Below are 16524 nucleotides of genomic sequence, written 5' to 3' on the forward strand. Positions count from 1 at the left end.
ACGCAGGCGTGAGCGCACGCTCGCTCCCGTGGAGCTCCGGGGCCGCGCGCACCAACGCGCCAGAGCTCGCGGCCGCGCGGCGGGGAAGGCGCTGTGGGAGGAAAGCGGCCCCCCCGGGACCCCGGACCCCCGACCCGGGAGCCCCAGCGCCGCCAGCAGTCCCAGGTGAGTTCAGGTGACCCCTGCCTGCTCCGAGCGCAATTCCCTGGCGGCAGACCCGCGGGCGCCCGGGCCCCAGGGCCGAACCGTCTCCTTCTGCGCCCGCGCTCCTCCCTGGGGGACCCCGCGCCAGGCGGGCTCCGGGCGGGTTCCAGGGGGTCCCCAGGCGGGGGACTGCTTCCGCTGCTTTGTGTCCGGGGTGGGGGGCGCTCAAAGTGATGCAGCCCCCGCAGCATGTCGCTCCGCCGTTGGCTTCTTTGGCCCCACGCAGGGGCTACTTTAGCCAAATTTAACCAACGCAACAGGTTTTGTTTTTCCTCTTACGTTTCGACCTTAGTTTCTCTGTCACAGTGTTTCCCCAAGTCTTGAAACTGATATTTGTCTATCCTGCTTGGAAGGTCTGAATCTAATGTTTTAAAGAGGGAGGACAAATGTATTTCAGGTGGCGGCGCAGGCGGTGGAAAGATTCACCTGAGGCCGAACAAGGGCGATAGAATACAACATGGGGCGGGGGTACAGGACAGAAGAGGAGAGTCTGGCTGCAAGGAGGCCGTGGGTGGGGGCTGTATTCAAAATGGGAAAGTGAGGGGCGCCTGAGTGGCTCAGTCAGTTAAGCTCCCTGGACTCTTGATCTCAGCTCAGGTCATGATCTCAGGGTTGTGAGATGGAGCCCCAAGGGGTTCCGAGCTGAGCATGGAGGCTGCTTGGGATTCTCTCTCTGCCCCTCCCCCACCCCCTAGTGTGCTCTCGCACTCTCTCTCAAATAAATAAATTTAAAAAATGGGAAAGTGAGGAGGTATGGGGATGTCTGGAATTTTCGCTTGTTGGTAACTGTGCCTGGTTGTAAGTAGCCCGTTGCCCGCCGGGGCTTCCGGGTGTTTTGCAGTGAGTCAGCTGATGGGCCTGTCTGCATTCAGCCAGGTGGTCCCTGTGGGCCCTCGTGCCTAGATCAGGTTTCCATTGCTCGAACCTGTTGTCTACAGGCTTCACATTTGTAGCAAACCTACAACATGTTAGGTAAGTTCCTTTGGAACTCTAGTTTGAAGGAAGTTGAATACCTAAGAAATAACAGAAGAGAAACGTGTCATGCTTTCAAAGACCACAGGAAAAAAAAATGGGTGCAATTAATATGAACTGAATTTGTTGAATCAATTTTTTTCTTTTTTACTTAGAATAAAAGTAACAGGGATCCCTGATGGTTTCACCGTTTTTATTTTTCTCCCCATTGACGTGTGTGGACTGGGGGAAAAAAGAAGGGGCATAGGACAATAGATTCAGACAAAAGTGAATTGGAGTTCAGCTGCAGGAAACAAAACCATTCTAGCCATTTTAGTCCCAAGCTGGAAACAATCCAAAGTCCATCAACAAGAGAAAGGGTAAATAATTGGTTTTCATACTAAGGGATAGTAGAGCAATGAGAATAAATGAATTTCAACTGCACACAAATTGGAAAAATCTCACCTCATATTAAAGTGATACCAGACATAAAGAGATGTATATGATTCTATTTATATGTAGTTCAAAACAGACAAAGCAAATTTATGATATTAGAAGTCAGAAAGGTGGTTGTTGACGGTGGTTATGACTGAGAAAGTCCGTGAGGCGACCTGCTGGAGATGCTGAGAACGGTTGTTTCTCATTCTGGGGTGCTGGGTACATAGGTGTGTTCACTTTCTGAACGTTTCTTAAGCTGTATAATTACAGTTTATCTGCTTTTCTGCATTGATACTATATTGTATATCAATAAAAATGTACTTAACAAAACCTCTCAAGCTATTTTAAGCAAAAGGGGATTACAAAAGAATACAGAACTTAACAGAATTTTTGCAACAGAGGGATGGAGGGAGATGCCAGCTCTAATCCCACCCTGCAGAAATGGTCTTCCAAGAGAGGCTGCTGTCGTCTCGAGGGTCAAGAAAGTAGGAGATTGGGGTGCTGGGTGGTTCAGTCGGTTAAGCATCCAACTCTTGGTTTCTTGGTTTTGGCTAGGGTCCTGATCTCAGGGTCCTGAGATCGAGCCCCCCCTTGCATCAGGCTCCCCATTCAGCGGGGAGTCTGCTTCCCCTCTTCCTCTGCCCCTCCCCCCTGCTCAAGCAGTCTCTCTCTCTCTCTCTCTCAAGTCAGTCTTTAAAGCTGCTGCTGGAATTGTTGATTTCAGGCATCTGGAGGCCTCTGCAGTAAGAGTGTTCTTTCTAGGGCAGTGGTTCTCAAATTGTAGCATGAACGTGATTTGTCATGACAGAAAGCAAGTCGGTCAGTGATTTGTGCCCTGGTCTTAATTTATAATTTTTTTTTGAAAGATTTTATTTATTTATGTGACAGACAGCCAGCGAGAGAGGGAACACAGCAGGGGGAGTGGGAGAGGAAGAAGCAGACTCTTAGTGGAGGAGCCCGATGTGGGACTCGATCCCAGAACGCCAGGATCACGCCCTGAGCCGAAGGCAGCCGCCCAACAACTGCGCCATCCAGGTGCCCCTGGTCTTAATTTATAAAGGTGACTGAGTGATGAGAGGTCACTCAGAGAGGAGAGGTCAATACCGAAAGAAAAGTTTACTGTTACTCACAGTTCCTCCTCTAGAAACAGTTTTGAGTTCTCTGAGAGACAGTTCTCCTGAAAACTAGAAACTACCCAGGGTCACAGTGGGAAGCACCGGTGTTGGTCAGGAAGCAAAAAAGAGCAGGGGGGAAGCATGAGCCCTAGTCTTTGTCGGGATTTCCTCAGGCAGGGAAAGGCAGGTCAGGGTAAACAGTTCAGGGTGGGCTAATCTGAATAATCCCAGGGAGCTTGGGGGTGTCAGGGCTCTCCCTAGCTGTCTGGTACCTGGCCCTGGGCTGATGAAGGACATTGGTTCGTGAGCATTAGATAAAGGAGGTGGTCCAGGCAGTGGGCTCTGGAGGGCAGGAGACAGAAAGCTCCGGTTAACTTGGCCCTGGATTAGTCGGTACTGAAGAGACAAGTACAGAACCTGAGAAAACACAGAACAGTCAGAAAGTAACAAATTTCTGAACAAGTTGCCGAGTGCTGCTGCGCTGGGGACCGCTCCTTGAGAACCCCGTGTTGGGGAGCACACCCTGCCTCCTCGACACCCCGCACTTTGCATCCCCGTGCGGAGTGGCCAGGGTGCCGGCCACTGTCAGCCGGGAGCCGGCGCGTGTCCACACCCGTGACCTCGGACGGAAGCATGAAGCCACCCAGGACCCGACTTGCCAGCGAACCGAGGAAATGTGCTCTCGCCCTTCTTGCCTCTGTGGTACGGGCAGGCTCAGGACGTGGAGCTGGACGGCTACTGCTGATCTCCTCCACCCTGTCTAGACGTTGAAGCTGCCGTGCTCTGCCTTCCCGGAGAATTCAAAATAAGGCATCGGTACTGCACCGACGGGTCGCCAACGGCCGCCTTGGAAGGGCCCTCGCTGTTAGCGGCCAGCTTTGCAGCCACTGTCCCCAGGAATTCCACCCAGATTCCCACCATCCGATTTATTTCCTGTAGTCTTTTTTTCTTATTGATTTTAAGGAGTTCCTTAAATATTCTAGACAAAATTTTTTTGCCACATATGTGTATGACAAACATCTCCGCCCACTCTGCCTTTTCATCCTGTTAATGGTGTCTTTGGATGTGTTGAAGTGAAGTTTAAGGAAGTCCGATTTGTCAATTTTTTATGGTTATTGCTTTTTCTGCTTATTAAACAGGAAATCTTTGCTAACCCAAAGCTCATGAAGTTAGTCTCCTGTTTTCCTCTATAACATTTATTGTTTTAGCTTACATAGTTATGTCTTTCATACGTCTTGAATTAGCTAAAGGGATAGTTTACAGAAGAGATTGATGTCCACATTGTTTTCCTTTGTCCAGTTGACTCAGCTCTGCTTTTTGAAAAATCTGTCATTTGCCCCACACTGTATTATCTGTGGTTTTGTACAGGCATATCTACGTTGTTCCGTTGATCTTTTTATCTGTCTTCATGCCAGTCACACTCTTAATTTTTTTATTTAAATTCAATTAATTAACATATAATGTATTCTTAGCTTCAGAGATAGAGGTCAGTGATCCACCAGTCTTATATAGTACCCAGTGCTCATTACATCACGTGCCCTCCTTAATGCCCATCACCCAGTTACCCCAACCCCCCACGCCTCCCCTTCAGCCACCCTCAATATGATTAAGAGTTTCTTATGGTTTGTCTCCCTCTCTGATTTCATCTTGTTTTATTTTTTCCTCTCTTCCCCTATGCTCCTCTGGTTTGTTTCTTAAATTCCACATATGAGTGAGATCATATGATAATTATCTTTCTCTGATTGACTTATTTCACTTAGCATAATACCCTCTAGTTCCATCCACATCACTGCAAATGGCAAGATTTCATTTTTTTAAATTTAAATTCAGTTAATTAACATATATATTATTTGTTTCAGGGGTACAGGTCTGTGATTCATCAGACTTGTATAATACCCAGTGCTCATTACAACACATAGCTTTCCCAATGTCCATCACCCAGTTACCCCATCCCCTCACCCCCGTCTCCTCCAGCAACCCTCAGTTTGTTTCCTATGATTAAGAGTCTCTAACAGTTCATCTCCCTCTCTGGTTTCATCTTGTTTCATTTTTTCTTTCCCCTATGATCCTCTGCCTTGTTTCTTAAATTCCACATATCGTGAGATCATATGATAATTGTTTTTCTCTGATTGACTTATTTAGCTTAGCATAATATCCTCTAGTTCCATCCATGTCATTGCAAATGGCAAGATTTCATTTTTTGATGGTTGCATAATATTCCATTGTATATATATGCTACATCTTCTTTATCCATTCAGCTGTTGATGGACGTCTGGGCTCTTTCCATAGTTTGGCTATTGTGGACATTGTTGCTATAAACATTGGGGTGCAGGTGCCCCTTCAGATCACTATATTTGTATCTTTGGGGTAAACGCCTAGTAGTGCAATTGCTGGCTCATAGGGTAGCTCTATTTTCGACTTTTTGAGGAACCTCCATACTGTTTTCCAGAGTGGCTGTACCAGCTTGCATTCCCACCAAGAGTGTAGGAGGGTTCCCCTTCCTCCGCATCCTTGTCAACATCTGTCATTACCTGACTTGTTAATTTCAGCCATTCTGACAGGTGTGACATGATATCTCATTGTGGTTTTGATTTGTGTTTCCCTGATGCCAAGTGATGTTGAGCAGTTTTTCATGTATCTGTTGGCCGTTTGTATGTCGTCTTTGGAGAAATGTCTGTTCATGTCTTCTGCCCATAGTAACACACTTTCTTAATCAGTATAGCTTTAGAATGAATCTTGTTATGTGGTAGTGAAAGTCCTCCAGATTTGTTCTTCTGCAAGATTTTCTTGACTATACTAGGTCCTTTCCACTCACAACTACACTTTAGAGATAAAGTTTGTCAATTCTACGAAAAGTCCTGTTTGAATATTTTATTTCAATTACATTGAATCTGTGTCTTTCAATTTATGAATATGGTATATCCTTTCATTTATTTAGATAATTTTTAAGATTCTCTGCACAGTGATTTGGAACTAATGTAGCACTCTTGCACATTTTAATTACATTTATTATTGGATTTATTATTAGGTTATTCATAGTTTTCTTGCTATTGTAAATGATATTTAAAACATTGTTTTTGCCGGTATATATGAATACAACATACATTTGAATATTGGGTTTTGTATCCAGCAAATTTGCTATTTTTACTTATTCTAATAATTTGTAGATTTGGGGGTTTTTCCAAGCATTTAATCATATCATCTGCAAATGAGGATGGTCTTATTCCTCATTTCTAATCTTCATATCTTTTAATTCTTTGTCATGTCTTATTTCATGGTCTAAGATCCCCAGTAAAATTTCAAAGAGCAGGGATGATAGTGGTCATGCTTATCTTTGTCCCAGTATCTGGGAGAAAGTGTTAAATATTTACTGTAATCAAGGGTGGTGGCGCCTGGCTGGCTCGGTTGATGGAGCGTGCAACTCTTGATCTCTGGGTTGTGAGTTCAAGCCCTACATTGAGTGTAGAGGTTACTTAAATAAATTAATTAATTTAAAAAATATTTACTATTATCAGGATGTTAGATGTAGGATATTGTATATATTCATCATGAGATTAAGAAATCTTCTTTCTATTCCTAGACTAGTGAAAGTTTTCAACGAGTGGTGTTGAATTTTATTGAATGCTATGATCATTTGATTTTTTTCTCTTACTCTTTGTGATACATTTAAAGTGATTGATTTTTATATTAGACAAATTTCATATTACTAAGATAAACATCATGTCTTTTGACTGTTGTATATTATTGGATTACTGGTAAGTAATTACTGGATCTGATTGCTATTATTTTATTTAGGAGGTTTGCATCTAGAATGTTTAACACATAGATTGACCTATAATTTCCTCTCTAGTAACATCCTTGTCAAATTTTAGTATGAAGATTATTCTGGCCTCGTTAAAAGAGTTACGAAGTGTTTTTACTTTTTCTGTTTCCTGAAAGAGTTTATGTATGGTATTAGTTCTTCCTTCATGTTTTAAGATTTCAACAGTGAAGCCATTTTTGCATAGTGTTTGCTTTGTCAAAAGGTGTTATAAGCTGAATTGTGTTCCCTCCCAAATTCAGATGCTGAAGACCTAACCCCCAGTGCCTCGCAACATGACTATAATTGGAGATACGGCCTTTAAAAAGGTAATTGAGTTAAAATGAGGCTGGTAGCATGGGCACTAATTCATTCTGACTGGTATTGTTACAGGAAGAAGAAATTTGGACACAAAGAGACACCAGAGATAAGGGGCAGAAGAAAGACCATATAAGGACAGAGTGATCCTCACATAGGAGAAAGTGGCTCTCTGCAGACCAAGGGGAGAGGCCTCAGGATCAACCAAACCTGCACCTTGACCTTCGACTTCTCACGTCAAGAACTGTGAGAAAATACATTTCTGTTATTCTAAGTTATTTTGTAATGGCAACCATAGCAAACTAATACAGAGAGTAATTATGATTTTAATTTCTTTAATAGAGTTCAGACTATTTGAACTTTTAATTTCTTTTTGTGTCTGCTTTGGTAAGTTACATATTTGTGAAGGAACCTATAATTTGTCCTCTATTGTCAGATTTATTTCCCAGAAACCATTCTATCCTCTCACTCTGATCTTGGTATCAGTAAGATCTTTAATGTTGTCCCCTTTTTATAATTGTTTCCCCCTTAAAAGAAGTTAGTCTTAATTTGGGGTAACAATATTACTATGTAAAAAGTAAAGCTCTGTTCTATTAATTTCCTCTATTTCTTCTTTCTTTTCCAGCGATTGTAGCCCTTATTATTTTTTCCTTCTAACTTTTAAAAGTTTAATTTACTGGATTTTTAAAGCTAGGTTCTTGAGATGAAAGCTTAAATTGTTACCTTTCACTTTTTCTGCTCTTTTAATATATTTGGAGCTAAAGTGATATATCCTATTTTCATTATCGTTCAGTTAAAAAACATTTTATAGTTTTTACACTTCTTTGACCCATAAGATTATTTTGTATTCTGTCACGTCATTTTATAACATTTGAGGATTTCCGTTTGCGGTTGTCATGGATGTTGATGTTGATGTAATTACAGTCTGCTGGACGTACTCTACGTGATCGCGGTCTTTTGAAATTTGTTGAGACTCGCATTATGCTCAGCATGTGGGGATTTTGTTCAGTGTTTCCTGTGTTCCTCAAAAACTAAGGCATTCTGCATTTAGGGGTAGTATTAATCCAGTTGCTTAAAATTTTCTTGCTAAGGGGCGCCTGGGTGGCACAGCGGTTAAGCGTCTGCCTTCGGCTCAGGGCGTGATCCCGGCGTGATGGGATCGAGCCCCACATCAGGCTCTTCTGCTCTGAGCCTGCTTCTTCCTCTCCCACTCCCCCTGCTGTGTTCCCTCTCTCGCTGGCTGTCTCTATCTCTGTCAAATAAATAAATAAAATCTTTAAAAAAATTTTTTTTCTTGCTAAATTTTACTTAATTTCCCTGCTAAATTTTTGTCTGTGCCGTTCGTTATTGCTATAGAAGCACTGAAGTATTCAGCTATGCTTTGGGATTTTGTGTTTCTCCATTAGCTCTGTCAGTCTTGTTTTCTATACTTTGAAGCTGTTATTATGTGTGTACAAATACAGGATTGTAATATCTTCTTACTAAATTGACCCTGGAGATTATGAAATAGCTTTATTGTTTTTAGTATTGCTTCTTTCTTAAAGGCTGTAAGTTCAAATTATTACCATTGAAGTGGTTCTGGTCCTTTTGGTTATTGTATGTCTTACATTCTTTTTAAATACTCGTATGTTTAAATTGTATGCCTTATAAAAAGCGTAGAGTTTGGGTAAATTTCTTCCCATTTTGAAATATTTAGTCTACTTATGTTAACCGTGAGTATTTATCTAGTTGAGTTTTGCCTCCTATTTTATTTTTGCCAGTTCTTTGTTCTCCCATTCCTGCTCCCTTGCCTGTTTTTAGATTGATAAGTATTTCAATTATTCTTCTTCTTCTGGATTAATTTTCAATTATACATTCAGAATTTCAGTGTAGAGATCTTGCCCATCTTTTACTAGATTTACTTCTAGGAAGTTTACATTTTCGAGGCTATTGAAATTGGAACTTTAAGTTTTTAATTTTCACTTCACGTTGGAACATATAAATACACTTGATATTTTATATATTGACCATGAAACTCGCGAACATGTTAATTCGCCTATTAAGTATAAGTTTCAGATTTTTTATTTTTCTTTGGCCTTAAGAATTCCCTTTATTATGTCTTGTAATGTATATCTTCTCATGAAGAATTCTCCTGGCTTTTGTTTAAGTTACACCATCCTTATTTTGCCTTAATTTTCCTCATTTTCTAAATTGAGGTATAATTTATCTACTGTAAAGAGCAGAAATCTGAACTATGTAGTTTGACCAGTTTTCTCTTGTACCTGTGTGACAGTCACCGCGATCGGCAGTATAAAAGGCTCTCGTTAGTCTTGTCCCGGTCTGTGCGTGCCCTCCCTCCCAGGACAAGCACTCCATCATCATAAATTACTTTTGCTGTTTTCGTACTTCTTAGTAGAGTGTACTCTTCTGTGTCGTTTTTTGAGTGCCACTGTATCTATGAGACTTAGCCGTGTTCTTGTGTGCGTCAGCAGTTGTCTGTATGCTGACCGTATGCTCGTCTCTGTTTCCGTTCTGCCGCTGACAGACTTAGGTGGTTCCAGAGTTTGACTATTACAAATGAAGTTGAGTATGTACATCTATGTATGTTGCTGTTATACTCAAGTAGTGTAATACCTGGGTTACAAGGACATTATGTTTAGCTTTTGTAGGTATGGTGAAACGTTTTTCCTAAGCGGTTATACAAATCTATACTTCTAACAATGTGAAAAATGCTCTTACCACCAATGTGTATCGTCAGAGCTGTAAATATTAGCGGCTCGGTGGGTGTGCAGTGCGATCTAATTTTGGTTTTGATGTGCATTCCTCTCATGACTAATGATGTTGAGTATCTTTTCATATGCTTAGGGACCATTTTGCATCTTTTTTATAAAGTGCCACGTCTTTTGCCCATTTTCAAATTGGGTTGTCTATTCTTATTGATTTGTAGGGGTTCTTCTGTATATTTATGGGTATCAGTCATTTGATGGGTGCATATATACTATGCATATATGTCATCAATACCTCCTCCCATTCCATGGCCTGCTTTTTCACTTTTTAAATGGGGTCTCTTGCAACCAATACATCCTTCATTTAAAGTGTCTAGCTCATCAGCTTCTTATTTTATGATTTGGATTCTTAATGTTCTGTTTGAGAAATCTTTGTCCAGCCCAAGCCTGTGAAGATATTCTACTGTTTTTCTTCTGGAAACTGGGTTGTTTTTTCTTTCACGTGACGGTTTAGGTTTACCACGAAATCGTTTTGTTTAGAATGTGTTTATAATGTGAAGTAGGAAGTCAAGTTAATTTTATTCTATCACAGTGTTGTATCATCGTTTATTAAAAAGACCACTCTTGCTTGACTAAATTTATCTAAGACCTGTTTTGTAAATTGGTAGCACAAGTCTTCTAGCTATTGAAGTCGTCTTCAATATGGACTTGACTTTTCAAGTTTCTTTGCATTTCCAAATGTAGTATTTCAGAATTAGTTTCTACAAGAATACTTTCTGAGATTTTGATTGGGATTTCATCGACTCTATTGATCAATTTAAGAAGCATTGACTTCCTAACACTATTGAGTCATCCCACATATGAACCCGGAATATCACTTCTTTAGGTCTTCTTTAATTTATCCCAGCAATGTTTTGTCATTTTTAATGTAGTTGCACACTTTTTTCAGACTTATTCCTAGGTAATGTTTGTAATGCTATTGAAAATGGAATTTAGAAAATTTTATTTTCACTTGCTTGTTGCTAGAATATATTTATACATTTGATATTTTATATATTGACCACAAAGGCAATAACCTTCTAAATAGTAGCTAATCATAAGTAACTAGATTCATTTAACTATTAATTCCAATAGTTTTTAGATTCTTCTCAGTTTTGCACATTCCTAATCAAGTTATCTTCTAATAATGAAGGCTTTATTTCCCAATATTAATATAAATTATTCCTGTTTTATTGTGCTAGATTTTACTTCTAGCACCATTTTGAGTAGAAGAAATGATACATCTTTGTCATGTTCCCAAACTTGGGTTCATTGTAGGTATTTTATTTTATAGTTAGACTAAAGAAATTCCCCTCTGTTCAGCATTTTTTGTTTTTATCATGAATTGATATTGAATTTTATTAAATGGTTTTTCATGTCTACTCAGATGATCATTTGGTTCTTATAGTCTATTGATGTGATAAATTACATTTTAAAAATGTTAAATCAATCTTGAATTTCTAAGGATACCTAGGTGGCTCAGTCAGTTAAGCGTCTGCCTTCAGCTCAGGTCATGATCCCAGGGTCCTGGGATTGAGTCCCACATCCGGGCTCCTTGCTCAGTGGGAAATCTGCTTCTCCTGCTCCCTCTGCCTACCACTCCCCCTGCTTGTGCTCTCTATCTTTCTGTCAAATAAATAAATAAAATCTTAAAAAAAATCTTGAATTTCTAGAATAAATCCCATTTCGTCATGATGTTTTAGCTTTTTAAGAAAATATGCTTGATTTGATTTGCTAATATTTTAGTTAACAGTTTTAAGTTTGTTTATAAGAGATAGTGGCATGTAATGTTCTCATAATCTCTTTTCAGGTTTTGTTAGTCTCATAAAATGAGTTGAAAGTTCTTTTTCTATTCTCTGAAAGGGTTTCTGTAAGATTGATTTTATCTCTCTTTGCATAGAAGAAATCACAAGTGAATCTATCTAGGCCTAGAGGTTTTTATGAATGACTTTTTAAATTGTAGATTCAATTTCTTTAATGGTATTGGACAATTCAGATATCCTAGTGATGAGGTTGGGAATACACGTGAGGTTCAGTGGGGTGGAGTCCGGAGCCGACGACCAAGAAAGAATTCTTGAGCCGTCTTTGGAGCAAAACTGGTGGCTTATTAAAGCACGGGGACAGGACCCGTGGGCAGAAAGAGCTGCTGCCCTGAGTTGTGAGGGGTGGCTGATTATATACCATGGGGTTGGGGGAGGTGAGGAAACAGGGAGGTTGAGAAAGTACTTTCATGTGTTAAAGAAGATCCACGGGATACCGGAGGCCTGGCCATTGTCACGTTAAGGTTGTTTTTCCCTCTAGGAAGGCATTAACGTGAAGATAGTTGGGAACTTACTGGAGGCTGCAGATTATAAAGACATTTAATTGTATCTACATTCCCTTCCGGAAGCTAGGTTATTGGTAGAAATGCTTCGTTCTTGTACACTGCTAAGACATTTGTAAACTGAGGGAGACTCAAGTCTTGCAGGATTGTGGTATCTATAGGTTAACTATCTTTGCCCTTTAGGACAGCCAGGAGTGCCTGAGGAATGTCACCTACATCCCATGGGGGGGGGTGCGGGGTGTCAGTTTCTGCTTTGTCCTCAGCTTGCCTTCTGTTCCCTTATCATAGCCATTGACTTCTTTGCACTATTCCAAAATGCTGCAAAATAGAACATGTCCTCAAGGGGAAGCCCTTGTGAACCTCATATCATGTTTCCCTTCTCTCAAGGATTGTAGGCCTTCAAGCTCTGCCTGCATGGATTGCTTATCAATGCCTTCATAGTTCTTATCCTTGACAAATCGTATTTCCTCCATAAAAAAAGGAATATGTTGCCTATGAAGAAAAGAAGTAAGAGAGACAAAGGAAATTGTATTAGGTGAAAAGAAGGGGGCACCCTCCTGTGCAGTAGAGTTACTGAAGAATAAACTGGTGGCTGACAGTCGTGCAGTGTATATATATTTATTATACACTCTTTTTTTGCAACTGTAGGAGATTGAGTTTGAAAGCACATTAAATATCTCAGTATTTTCTGAAAGGCATTCTTTTACATAACCAAAGAACAATTAATGCATTCAGGAATTACCACTGATAAAATTATTTAATCTATGTGCTTTACTCAGATTTCACCATTTGTTCCAATAATGCCCTGCACAGCAAAAGAAAATCCCAGATCATGTGTTGAATTGTCATTTTAAATGTGAAATATTTAGTCTTTCCTTGTGTTTCATAATAGTGCTATTTTTGAGGAGTACAATTCAGTTATTTTGTAGAAAGGCCCTTCATTTGGGTTTGTCTGAGGTTTCCTCTGATCAGATTCAGATTACGCATTTTTGAGCCCTCCTGAGCGTGCCACATCCGGACGTAATTCTGATTGGTCGCCCCCGTCAACCACGTGGTCAGAGGCGTCTCGCGGGCGCCGCTCCTGCAGGGAAGCCATTGTCCTCCTTGGATTCCTTCCGCTCCTCGCTCCCCGCCTATCCCGGGCCTGAGCGCTAGTGGGCGCCACCCACGGCCACCTTGGGTCCTAGTGCCCTGGGGCGGCAGGTGGACGCCCGCCGGCCGAGCAGGGCCCCCCTCCCGGCCGCAGAGCACGCAGCCCGGCCACACGTCTGAGGCGTGAGGATGGACGGGACTAATAAAAGGGACGTGGCCGTTGGTCCCAGGCATCTGGGCACGTGTCTACGCTTGCCATGCGGGAGCCAGTGGCTAACCTGACCGACTCCACTAAAGCTTCAGGCAGGTCTCCCAAGGAAAAGAGGACCGAGGACCGCTCGCAGTCGCGGGAGTCCCGCTCCTTGAGGGGTTAGAGCATCAGAGCCCCGTGCTTCCTGCGCCGCGTCCGGAGCCCGGACTCGGACTCCAGACAGACCTTTCTCACCGAGGAGACTTCCATTCCAGGCGCAGAAAAACACGCCGTAGTCGGCAGGATTCGAACCTGCGCGGGGAGACCCCAATGGATTTCTAGTCCATCGCCTTAACCACTCGGCCACGACTACCCGGTGTTGGGGTGGCTACTTAAATCCTTACTAGACACTGCACCCGCCGGAGGAGCAGAAAGGGGGGTCGGGAGCGCAGCAGCCCGTCGTCTGCGAACCGCCGAGGAGCGCTCCGGAGGCGGCCGGCTGGCAGCATGGCGGTCCCCTCCCGCAGCGCGGGACCGAGACCCCTGGAAGGGGGTCCTCCCGGCGGCGGCGGCTGTGCACACTCCTGAGGCCCCCGCACCCCGTCACCCGAACCGGACCACCCCCTTCCCAGTTCTGGGCCCGACCCGCACTGCCGGGTTTCCCGGGAGGGGCTCGGCGCGGCTGCCCGGTGTCCCCGTGTCCCGGGCGGAGGGCAGGGCTGCGGGAGCGCCCAGGGCCGCAGCCGGGCTTGCACCGCGGAGCCGCGGAGGAACCGAGCTTGTGGGCACTGCGCGTGCTCCGCCCCTGGAGCCTGGCGACCTTCCAAGAGGAAGACCCCAGTCTGAATTGTGGCCCAAGCATGCGCTCCTTTTCCCAGAAGTTTGCGAATGCTAGTCAGTTTCCTTACTCCCCCGCCTTGGGTTTCAATCTCCGAGTCCAAAGCCGTGCGTGGCGGTGTTTCCCGGAGCCCGTCCAGTGCGTAGTCTACTTCTCGGATTGGTGCTAATTTAAGAAAAGAGGAAAACGATCACCCATGGAGAGATCTGTACAGAGAGAAGAGCTGAGCAAGGGTTAATGGGGCAGCCTGCTCCAGGAGATGGACGCAAGTGCTTATCCGTAATTTACACGTATCACATACTTTTCTGTGGCGTACACATACACATATTACACCTTTTTCATGAATTTCCATCCTTTTCTGTTCTCTATGTGGGATCCTGAGTTAAATGAGTTAATTCAAATAAAGTCTTTAGAGCTTGGTGTCCAGTAAAAACACAGTAAACTTTTGGATTTATTCACTAAATTATGCCTTCTGTGTAGATCGTGTGTTTTATTGGTGTGCGGCACATGCTAGCTGGTCAGTTAATGTTTTACCTACGTACCCGGAGCATCTGTATGGGTTTGCTATGGTCGCTTACGCTGTATGTGCAGACCCAGACACACATTCTTGTTATCCTCGATATGTATTGAAAGGCTCATTTGTATAAGGTGTGGCTAAAAATTTTCCAAGTCCTCAAAAAATGGTTGTCTTTTGCTTAACGATTCTTTCCTCAATTTTCTTTCTTTTTTAAAAATAATATTATTATTTTTATTATTTTTTCTACAGAGCAAGGAGAAATCAGGCTGCACCTTCTACACTTTGGCAATTTCCTCACTAAATATTCAAGTTCATTGTTTATAAATTCTGTTTGCCGCCCAACTGTAGAACACAATTCAGCCACGTTTCTTTCACTTTATAACAACAATCACTTTCCTTCCAGTTTCTAGTTATGTGTCCTTCATTTCCTTCTGACACCTTACCAGAGCACCTTTAACAGTCATACACTTTTTAATTAACACATTTAAAAAAAAGTTTTAGGTTTACAGATAAATTCAGCAGAAAGTATAAAGTTCCCATATACTCTCACTTCCCCCACCCCCACCAGTTTTCCCTATTATTAACATCTTGCATTAGTGTGGTATCTTTGTTAAAATTGGTGAGCCAATATTGATAAATTATTAGCTGACGACCCCTAGTTTACATTAGGGGTTCACTCTGTGTCTTGTACATTCTGTGGGTTTTGGCAAATATATAATGACATATATCCAACATTACATTATTGTACTGAAATAGTTTCACTGCCCAAAAAACCCCTTTGTTCTATTTGTTCATCCCGACTTCCCTCCCCCCAACACCTTGCGACCATTGATCTTTGCTGTCTCCATAGTTTTGCCTTTTCCAGAATGTTACGTGGTTGGAATCATACAAAGTCTTTCAAATTCTTTAACTCAGCAATATGCATTTAACGTTCCCTAGGGTGTTTTGGTAGCTTGATAGCTTATTTCTTTTCATTGCAGAATAATACTCCATTGTCCAGATGTACCATTGTTTATCCATTCACCTATTGAAGGACATTTTGGTTGCTTTCAAGTTTTGGAAATTAGGTTTTTGTATGGACATAAGTTTTCAGTTCATTTGGGTAAATACCAAGGAGTAAGATTGCTAGATCATATTGTATGTTTAGTTTTATGAGAAACTGTAAACTGTCTTCCAAAGTACTCCCACCAGCAATGAATGAGAGATGTATCGTTAAATTCGGGAAATTGTTCATGTCTTTACTTGGGAGTCTAGTGTTACAGAGATAAGAGTGAGAGTTTGGGACTAAATTACTAAATTCAAGTCCCAGCTTCCCCCATATATTAGCTATGTGATCGTGGGCAAGTTACTCAACTTATTTGTGCCTCAGCTTCCTTTGTTGTAAAGTTGGAATAATAAAGAAATAACTTCATTAGGTTGTTTTAGGAATTATAAGTTAAAAGGCAAAAAGCACTTAGAACACCGCCTGGCATATTAGAAAGTGTTAAATCATAGCTGATTTCATATGGTCTCTTGCCTGATGGCCAGTTATCCATGTGTTGGCTGTCCTTTATATCACTTTCTTTTCTTCTACTTCATCTTTTTCTTTTGAATCATGGAATAGCTTTAAAAGAAATATTCTATACATAATGGACTCACTTTTCACAGCATCAATTCAGTTCTTCTCCAGAACGACTTTAATTATGTTGCTTCATTTTAAATATGCTTGCTATATATTTTTATCCTTTTTCATCTAGAATGTCTTTTTAGTATTTTGTTTTGTTTTTTTCCAGCTCGTTCTCACATCTTTCTATTCTGTTTCATTCAGGCCATGTCTTCTTGCAACCTACTGAGAATACGAACTTGTTCCCTGAAATTTTCTAGTGCCTACCTTAGATCTTTTCTGAAATCTGCTCTTAGAGACTTCTAGTTTATAGTTCCCTTTCCTTTGTGAATGTTTTTCGTATACTCAGTGTTAGGATTTCCAAGTTTAGTGTTTTGTCAGCCAAAAGATGG

General features: G+C 41.8%; 1 non-coding gene across 1 annotated transcript; it reads right to left on the reverse strand.

Moving 5' to 3' along the window:
- Window positions 1-13465: 13465 nt before the first annotated feature.
- Window positions 13466-13547, reverse strand: TRNAS-AGA (transfer RNA serine (anticodon AGA)). Its single transcript has one exon. It is a non-coding gene; the product is annotated as a tRNA-Ser (tRNA).
- Between the last annotated feature and the right edge of the window lie 2977 nt (window positions 13548-16524).

The sequence above is a fragment of the Ursus americanus genome, chromosome 32 (genome assembly GCF_024610735.1).
Source record: "Ursus americanus isolate L20-20 chromosome 32, mUrsAme1.1.p, whole genome shotgun sequence".
Lineage (NCBI taxonomy): Eukaryota > Metazoa > Chordata > Mammalia > Carnivora > Ursidae > Ursus > Ursus americanus.